This window comes from Nerophis ophidion, unplaced genomic scaffold (assembly GCF_033978795.1).
Source record: "Nerophis ophidion isolate RoL-2023_Sa unplaced genomic scaffold, RoL_Noph_v1.0 HiC_scaffold_32, whole genome shotgun sequence".
NCBI classification, from domain to species: Eukaryota; Metazoa; Chordata; class Actinopteri; order Syngnathiformes; family Syngnathidae; genus Nerophis; species Nerophis ophidion.
Genome location: NW_026906954.1, coordinates 865,481 through 875,689, shown reverse-complemented (window position 1 = coordinate 875,689; position 10,209 = coordinate 865,481). Strand labels below are relative to the sequence as shown.

The following is a 10,209-nucleotide window of genomic DNA, read 5'->3' as shown; positions in this document are numbered from 1 at the left end:
TTATCACAATTAAGTACATGTTTTTGTATTAACATTAAATAAATGTTTAGTGTATTAATATTAAATATATGTTTAGTTTATTAAAATTAAATACATGTTTTTGTATTAATATTAAATACATGTTTAGTGTATTAATATTAAAAACATGTTTAGTGTATGAATGTTGAATACATGTTTAGTGTATGAATGTTAAATACATGTTTAGTGTATTAATATTAAATATATGTTTAGTGTATTAAAATTAAATATCAATCAATCAATCAATGTTTACTTATATAGCCCTAAATCACTATGCAAGAGGCAAAATTAATCTCATGCAAAACATAATTTGGTTAAAAAAAATTTGCAGAAAATCCTTGAAATTGCCACAAATGTGCCAAGAGTGAAACGTACTGGAATTGGAGCCAAGTTTACTTCAGTGAACACACTGCGTTGTGTGTGATGTCATTACATGTGTGTCACTTCAGGGACACATTTTGTTGACATTACAAAACACTTTATGACTACATAAAAAGATGGGATTTAACAAAACATCCGAATTAAGAGTTTACCCTGCAGTGTGAACGTAGCCTTTAGTCATCAACTGATCGACTGCAAGTACAAAATGGAAATGCCACCAAAATGTCCTCTTTTTATGCTCCTGTTAGAGTTCTCCAGTCTTCTGGCTGCAAACGCTGCACACCCTCACGGGGTGATTCCACCCCCTGGAGGGCACTGTGCGCCGCTCCTGCGAGCAGTCCTCGCACACGCCTTGACCGCAGGCGCGGCAGTGGTGGATGGAGAGGCGAGAGGCGGAGAACTCCCTCTGGCAGCTGCAGCAGGAGTGAATGTCCTGATCTGGGAAAATACATGTTTTTGTATTAATATTAAATACATGTTTAGTGTATAAATATTAAATACATGTTTAGTGTATTAATATTAAATACATATTTAGTGTATAAATATAAGTGTATGAGAAACCAAACTTATGTAAAAAAAAAAAATAAAAGAAACAAAAAAAAGGAAAAAGAGAGAGAGAGAGACGGAGAGGACCGGACATATTAAGAGGGAACGTGCGCCCTCCTGTGGACTTCTGCCGCAACTGCACACATAAAGAAATTCATTATTTCCAAGTGTGCCTTATTTAGAGGATAATAAATACATGTTTACTAAATGAATATTAAATATATGATTAGTATATGATTACATATACGTTTAGTATATGATTATTAAATACATGTTCAGTGTATTAATATTAAATACATGTTTAGTGTATGAATATTAAATACATATTTAGTGTATAAATATTAAATACATGTTTAGTGTATAAATATTAAATACATGTTTAGTGTATGAATATTAAATACATGTTTAGTGTATGAATATTAAATACATGTTTAGTGTATTCATATTAAATATATGTTTAGTTTATTAAACTTAAATACATGTTTTGTATTAATATTAAATACATGTTTAGTGTATAAATATTAAATACAGGTTTAGTGGATGAATAGTAAATACATATTTAGTGTATTAATATTAAATACATATTTAGTGTATTAATATTAAATACATGTTTAGTGTATAAATATTAAATACATGTTTAGTGTATGAATATTAAATACATGTTTAGTGTATTAATATTAAATATGTGTTTACTTTATTAAAATTAAATAAATGTTTTTGTATTAATATTAAATACATGTTTAGTGTATAAATATTAAATACAGGTTTAGTGTATTAATATTAAATACATGTTTAGTGTATGAATAATAACTACAGGTTTAGTGTATGAATATTAAATACATGTTTAGTGTATGAATGTTAAATATATGTTTAGTTTATGAATATTAAATACATGTTTAGTGTATTAATATTAAATATATATTTAGTTTATTAAAATTAAATACATGTTTTGTATTAATATTAAATACATGTTTAGTGTATAAATATTAAATACATGTTTAGTGTATTAATATTAAATACATGTTTAGTGTATTAATATTAAATACACTTTTAGTGTATAAATAGTAAATACACGTTTAGTGTAACAATATTAAATACATGTTTACTGTATTAATATTAAATATATGTTTAGTTTATTAAAATTAAATACATGTGTTTGTATTAATATTAAATACATATTAAGTGTAAGAATAGTAACTACATGTTTATTGAATGAATATTAAATACATGTTTAGTGTATGAATATTTAATACATGTTTAGTGTATTAATATTAAATATGTGTTTAGTTTATTACAATTAAATACATGTTTTTGTATTAATATTAAATACATATTTAGTGTATTAATATTAAATATATGTTTAGTTTATTAAAATTAAATACATGTTTTTGTATTAATATTAAATACATGTTTAGTGTATTAATATTAAATACATGTTTAGTGTATTAATATTAAATACATGTTTAGTGTATAAATGTTAAATACATGTTTAGTGTATGAATATTAAATATATGTTTAGTTTATTAAAATTAAATACGTGTTTTTGTATTAATATTAAATACATGTTTAGTGTATAAATATTAAATACATGTTTAGTGAATTAATATTAAATACATGTTTAGTTTATTAAAATTAAATACGTGTTTTTGTATTAATATTAAATACATGTTTAGTGTATAAATATTAAATACATGTTTAGTGTATTAATATTAAATACATGTTTAGTGTATAAATATAAGTGTATGAGAAACCAAACTTATGTAAAAAAAATAAAAGAAACAAAAAAAAGGAAAAAGAGAGAGAGAGAGACGGAGAGGACCGGACTTATTAAGAGAGAACGTGCGCCCTCCTGTGGACTTCTGCCGCAACTGCACACATAAAGAAATTCATTATTTCCAAGTGTGCCTTATTTAGAGGATAATAAATACATGTTTACTGTATGAATATTAAATATATGATTAGTATATGATTACATATACGTTTAGTATATGATTATTAAATACATGTTCAGTGTATTAATATTAAATACATGTTTAGTGTATGAATATTAAATACATATTTAGTGTATAAATATTAAATACATGTTTAGTGTATAAATATTAAATACATGTTTAGTGATTGAATATTAAATATAAGTTTAGTGTATAAATATTAAATACATGTTTAGTGTATGAATATTAAATACATATATATATATATATATGGATGTTTAATGTATGAATATTAAATACACGTTTAGTGTATAAATATTAAATACACGTTTAATGTATGAATATTAAATACATGTTTAGTTAATGAATATTAAATGCATTTTTAATGTATGAATATTAAATACATATTTAGTGTACAAATAATAAATACATGTTAAGTGTATGAATATTAAATACATATTTAGTGTATAAATATTAAATACATGATTAGTGTATTAATATTAAATACATGATTAGTGTATAAAAATTAAATACATGTTTAGTGTATTAATATTAAATACATGTTTAGTGTATAAATATTAAATACACGTTTAGTGTAATAATATTAAATATGTGTTTAGTTTATTAAAATTAAATACATGTTTAGTGTATAAATAATAACTACATGTTTAGTGTATGAATATTAAATACATGTTTAGTGTATAAATGTTAAATACATGTTTAGTTTATGAATATCAAATACATGTTTAGTGTATTAATATTAAATATATATTTAGTTTATTACAATTAAATACATGTTTTTGTATTAATATTAAATACATGTTTAGTGTATGAATATTAAATACATGTTTAGTGTATTAATATTAAATACATGTTTAGTGTATTAATATTAAGTATATATTTAGTTTATGAATATTAAATACATGTTTAGTGTATGAATATTAAATACATGTTTAGTGTAAAAATATTAAATACATGTTTAGTGTATGAATATTAAATACATGTTTAGTGTATTAATGTTAAATACATGTTTAGTTTATGAATATTAAATACATGTTTAGTTTATTAATATTTAATATATATTTAGTTTATTACAATTAAATACATGTTTTTGTATTAATATTAAATACATGTTTAGTGTATGAATATTAAATACATGTTTAGTGTATGAATATTGAATACATGTTTAGTGTAAAAATTATTAAATACATGTTTAGTGTATTAATATTAAATACATGTTTAGTGTATTAATATTAAATACATGTTTAGTGTATAAATAATAACTACATGTTTAGTGTATGAATATTAAACACATGTTTAGTGTATAAATATTAAATACATGTTTAGTGTATTAATATTAAATATATGTTTAGTTTATTAAAATTAAATACATGTTTTTGTATAAATATTAAATACATGTTTAGTGTATAAATATTAAATACATGTTTAGTGTACGAATATTAAATACATGTTTAGTGTATAAATATTAAATACATGTTTAATGTATGAATATTAAATTCATGTTTAGTGTATTAATATTAAATACATGTTTAGTGTATTAATATTAAATTAATGTTTAGTGTATAAATAATAACTAAATGTTTAGTGTATGAATATTAAATACATGTTCAGTGTATGAATATTAAATACATGTTTAGTGTAATAATATTAAATATATGTTTAGTTTATTAAAATTAAATACATGTTTTTGTATTAATATTAAATACATGTTTAGTGTATGAATATTAAATACATGTTTAGTGTATTAATATTAAATATATGTTTAGTGTATAAATAATAACTACATGTTTAGTGTATGAATATTAAATACATGTTTAGTGTATTAATGTTAAATACATGTTTAGTTTATGAATATTAAATACATGTTTAGTTTATTAATATTAAATATATATTTACTTTATTACAATTAAATACATGTTTTTGTATTAATATTAAATACATGTTTAGTGTATGAATATTAAATACATGTTTAGTGTATGAATATTAAATACATGTTTAGTGTAAAAATATTAAATACATGTTTAGTGTATTAATATGAAATACGTGTTTAGTGTCTTAATATTAAATATATATTTAGTGTATAAATATAAGTGTATGAGAAACCAAACTTATGTAAAAAAAAAAAAAAGAAACAAAAAAAAAGGAAAAAGAGAGAGATAGAGAGACGGAGAGGACCGGACTTATTAAGAGGGAACGTGCGCCCTCCTGTGGACTTCTACCGCAACTGCACACATAAAGAAATTCATTATTTCCAAGTGTGCCTTATTTAGAGGATAATAAATACATGTTTACTAAATGAATATTAAATATATGATTAGTATATGATTACATATACGTTTAGTATATGATTATTAAATACATGTTCAGTGTATTAATATTAAATACATGTTTAGTGTATGAATATTAAATACATATTTAGTGTATAAATATTAAATACATGTTTAGTGTATTAATATTAAATATATATTTAGTTTATTACAATTAAATACATGTTTTTGTATTAATATTAAATACACGTTTAGTGTATGAATATTAAATACATGTTTAGTATATTAATATTAAATATATATTTAGTTTATGAATATTAAATACATGTTTAGTGTATCAATATTAAATATATATAGTTTATTAGAATTAAATACATGTTTTTGTATTAATATTAAATACATGTTTAGTGTATTAATATTAAACACATGTTTAGTGTATGAATATTAAATACACCTTTAGTGTATGAATATTAAATACATGTTTAGTGTATTAATATTAAATATATGTTTAGTTTATTAAAATTAAATACATGTTTTTGTATGAATATTAAATACATATTAAGTGTAAGAATAATAACTACATGTTTATTGAATGAATATTAAATACATGTTTAGTGTATAAATATTTAATACATGTTTACTGTATTAATATTAAATACATGTTTAGTGTACGAATAATAACTACATGTTTAGTGTATGAATAATAATTACATGTTTAGTGTATAAATATTAAATACATGTTTAGTGTATTAATATTAAATATATGTTTAGTTTATTAAAAATTAAATACATGTTTAGTGTATGAATATTAAATACATGTTTAGTGTATAAATGTTAAATACATGTTTAGTTTATGAATATTAAATACATGTTTAGTGTATTAATATTAAATATATATTTATTTTATTAAAATTAAATACATGTTTTTGTATTAATATTAAATAGATGTTTAGTGTATTAATATTAAATACATGTTTACTGTATTAATATTAAATACATGTTTAGTGTATAAATAATAACTACATGTTTAGTGTATTAATATTAAATACATGTTTAGTGTATGAATATTAAATACATGTTTGGTGTATAAATATTAAATACATGTTTAGTGTATGAATATTAAATACATGTTTAATGTATGAATATTAAATACATTTTTAGTGTATAAATATTAAATACATGTTTCGTGTACGAATATTAAATACATGTTTAGTGTACAAAAATATTAAATACATGTTTAATGTATGAATATTAAATTCATGTTTAGTGTATTAATATTAAATACATGTTTAGTGTATAAATAATAACTAAATGTTTAGTGTATGAATATTAAATACATGTTCAGTGTATAAATATTAATTACATGTTTAGTGTAATAATATTAAATATATGTTTAGTTTATTAAAATTAAATACATGTTTTTGTATTAATATTAAATACATGTTTAGTGTATAAATATTAAATACATGTTTAGTGTATTAATATTAAACACATGTTTAGTGTCTGAATATTAAATACATGTTTAGTGTACGAATATTAAATACATGTTTAGTGTATGAATATTCAAAACATGTTTACTGTATAAATATTAAATACATGTTTAGTGTATTAATATTAAATAAGTGTTTAGTTTATTAAAATTGAATACATGTTTTTGTACTAATATTAAAGACATGTTTAGTGTATAAATATAAGTGTATGAGAAACCAAACTTATGTAAAAAAAATAAAAGAAACAAAAAAAAAGGAAAAAGAGAGAGAGAGAGACGGAGAGGACCGGACTTATTAAGAGGGAACGTGCGCCCTCCTGTGGACTTCTGCCGCAACTGCACGCATAAAGAAATTCATTATTTCCAAGTGTGCCTTATTTAGAGGATAATAAATACATGTTTACTAAATGAATATTAAATATATGATTAGTATATGATTACATATACGTTTAGTATATGATTATTAAATACATGTTCAGTGTATTAATATTAAATACATGTTTAGTGTATGAATATTTAATACATGTTTAGTGTATGAATGTTAAATACATGTTTAGTGTATTAATATTAAATATGTGTTTAGTTTATCAAAATTAAGTACATGTTTTTTTATTAACATTAAATAAATGTTTTTGTATTAATATTAAATACATGTTTAGTGTATAAATATTAAATACATGTTTAGTGTATAAATATTAAATACATGTTTAGTGTAAAAATAATAACTAAATGTTTAGTGTATGAATATTAAATACATGTTTAGTGTATTAATATTAAATACATGTTTAGTGTAAAAATAATAACTAAATGTTTAGTGTATGAATATTAAATACATGTTCAGTGTATAAATATTAAATACATGTTTAGTGTTATAATATTAAATATATGTTTAGTTTATTAAAATTAAATACATGTTTTTGTATTAATATTAAATACATGTTTAGTGTATTAATATTAAATACATGTTTACTGTATTAATGTTTAATACATGTTTAGTTTATGAATAATAACTACATGTTTAATGTATGAATATTAAATACATGTTTAGTGTATAAATATTAAATACATGTTTCGTGTATTAATATTAAATATATGTTTAGTTTATTAAAAATTAAATACATGTTTAGTGTATGAATATTAAATACATGTTAAGTGTATAAATGTTAAATACATGTTTAGTTTATGAATATTAAATACATGTTTAGTGTATTAATATTAAATATATATTTAGTTTATTAAAATTTAATACATGTAGTTATTATTCATTCACTAAACATGTATTTAATATTAATACACTAAACATGTATTTAATATTTATACACTAAACATGTATTTAATATTTATACAAAAACATGTATTTAATTTTAATAAAGTAAACACATATTTAATATTAATACACTAAACCTGTATTTAATATTTATACACTAAACATGTATTTAATATTAATACAAAAACATTTATTTAATTTTAATAAAGTAAACACATATTTAATATTCATACACTAAACATGTTTTTAATATGCATACACTAAACATCTATTTAATATTCATACACTAAACATGTATTTAATATTCATACACTGAACATGTATTTAGTATTTTCACACTAAACTTATATTCAATATTCATACATTAAACATGTATTTAATATTCATAAACTAAACATGTAGTTATTATTCATACACTAAACATGTATTTAATATTAATACACTAAACATGTATTTAATATTTATACAATAAACATGTAGTTATTATTTATACACTAAACATGTATTTAATATTTATACACTAAACATATATTTAATATTTATACACTAAACATGTATTTAATATTAATACAAAAACATATATTTAATTTTAATAAACTAAATATAAATTTAATATTAATACAGTAAACATGTATTTAATATTCATAAACTAAACATGTATTTAATATTTATACACTCAACATGTATTTAATATTCATACACTAAACATGTATTTAATATTAATACACTAAACATGTATTTAATATTTATACACTAAACATATATTTAATATTTATACACTAAACATGTATTTAATATTAATACAAAAACATATATTTAATTTTAATAAACTAAATATAAATTTAATATTAATACAGTAAACATGTATTTAATATTCATAAACTAAACATGTATTTAATATTTATACATTAAACATGTAGTTATTATTACTCATACACTAAACATGTATTTAATATTAATACACTAAACCTGTATTTAATATTCATACACTAAACATGTATTTAATATTAATACACTAAACATGTATTTAATATTTATACACAAAACATGTATTTAATATTAATACACTAAATATGTATTTATTATATATCCACTAAACATGTATTTAATATTCATACACTAAACATGTATTTAATATTAATACAAAAACCTGTATTTAAGTTTAATAAACTAAACATATATTTAATATTAATACACTAAACATGTATTTAATTTTAATAAACTAAACATATATTTAATATTTATACACTAAACATATATTTAACATTTATACACTAAATATGTATTGAATATTCATACACTAAACATGTATTTAATATGCACACACTAAACATGTATTTAATATTCATACACTAAACATGTATTTAATATTCATACACTAAACATGTATTTAATATTAATACACTAAACATGTATTCAATATTTATACACTAAACATGTATTTAATATTAATACAAAAACACATATTTAATTTTAATAAACTAAACATATATTTAATATTCATACACTAAACATGTATTTAACATTTATACACTAAACATGTATTTAATATTATTACACTAAACATGTATTTAATATTAATACACTAAGCATGTATTTAATATCAATACAAAAACATGTATTTAATTTTAATAAACTAAACATATATTTAATATTAATACACTAAACATGTATTTAATATTAATACAAAAACATGTATTTAATTTTAATAAACTAAACACATATTTAATATTAATACACTAAACATGTATTAAATATTCATACACTAAACATGTATTTAATATTCATTCAATTAACATGTAGTTATTATTCTTACACTTAATATGTATTTAATATTAATACAAAAACATGTATTTAATTTTAATAAACTAAACATATATTTAATATTAATACACTAAACATGTATTTAATATTGTTACACTAAACGTGTATTTACTATTTATACACTAAAAGTGTATTTAATATTAATACACTAAACATGTATTTAATATTAATACAAAAACATGTATTTAATTTTAATAAACTAAACATATATTTAATATTAATACACTAAACATGTATGTAATATTAATACAAAAACATGTATTCAATTTTAATAAACTAAACACATATTTAATTTTAATAAACTAAACATATATTTAATATTAATACACTAAGCATGTATTTAATATTGTTACACTAAACGTGTATTTACTATTTATACACTAAAAGTGTATTTAATATTAATACACTAAACATGTATTTAATATTTATACACTAAACATGTATTTAATATTAATACAAAACATG

At 19.1% G+C, this 10,209-nt stretch overlaps 1 long non-coding RNA gene across 1 annotated transcript in view; it reads right to left on the bottom strand.

The window, feature by feature from the left end:
• Nucleotides 1–393: 393 nt before the first annotated feature.
• LOC133546567 (uncharacterized) overlaps nucleotides 394–10,209 on the bottom strand; it is a 33,357-nt gene continuing 23,541 nt past the window's right edge. The window contains exon 2 of the long non-coding RNA XR_009805238.1: nucleotides 394–837. This is a non-coding gene — a long non-coding RNA (uncharacterized LOC133546567). The remainder of the gene's footprint in view (nucleotides 838–10,209) is intronic.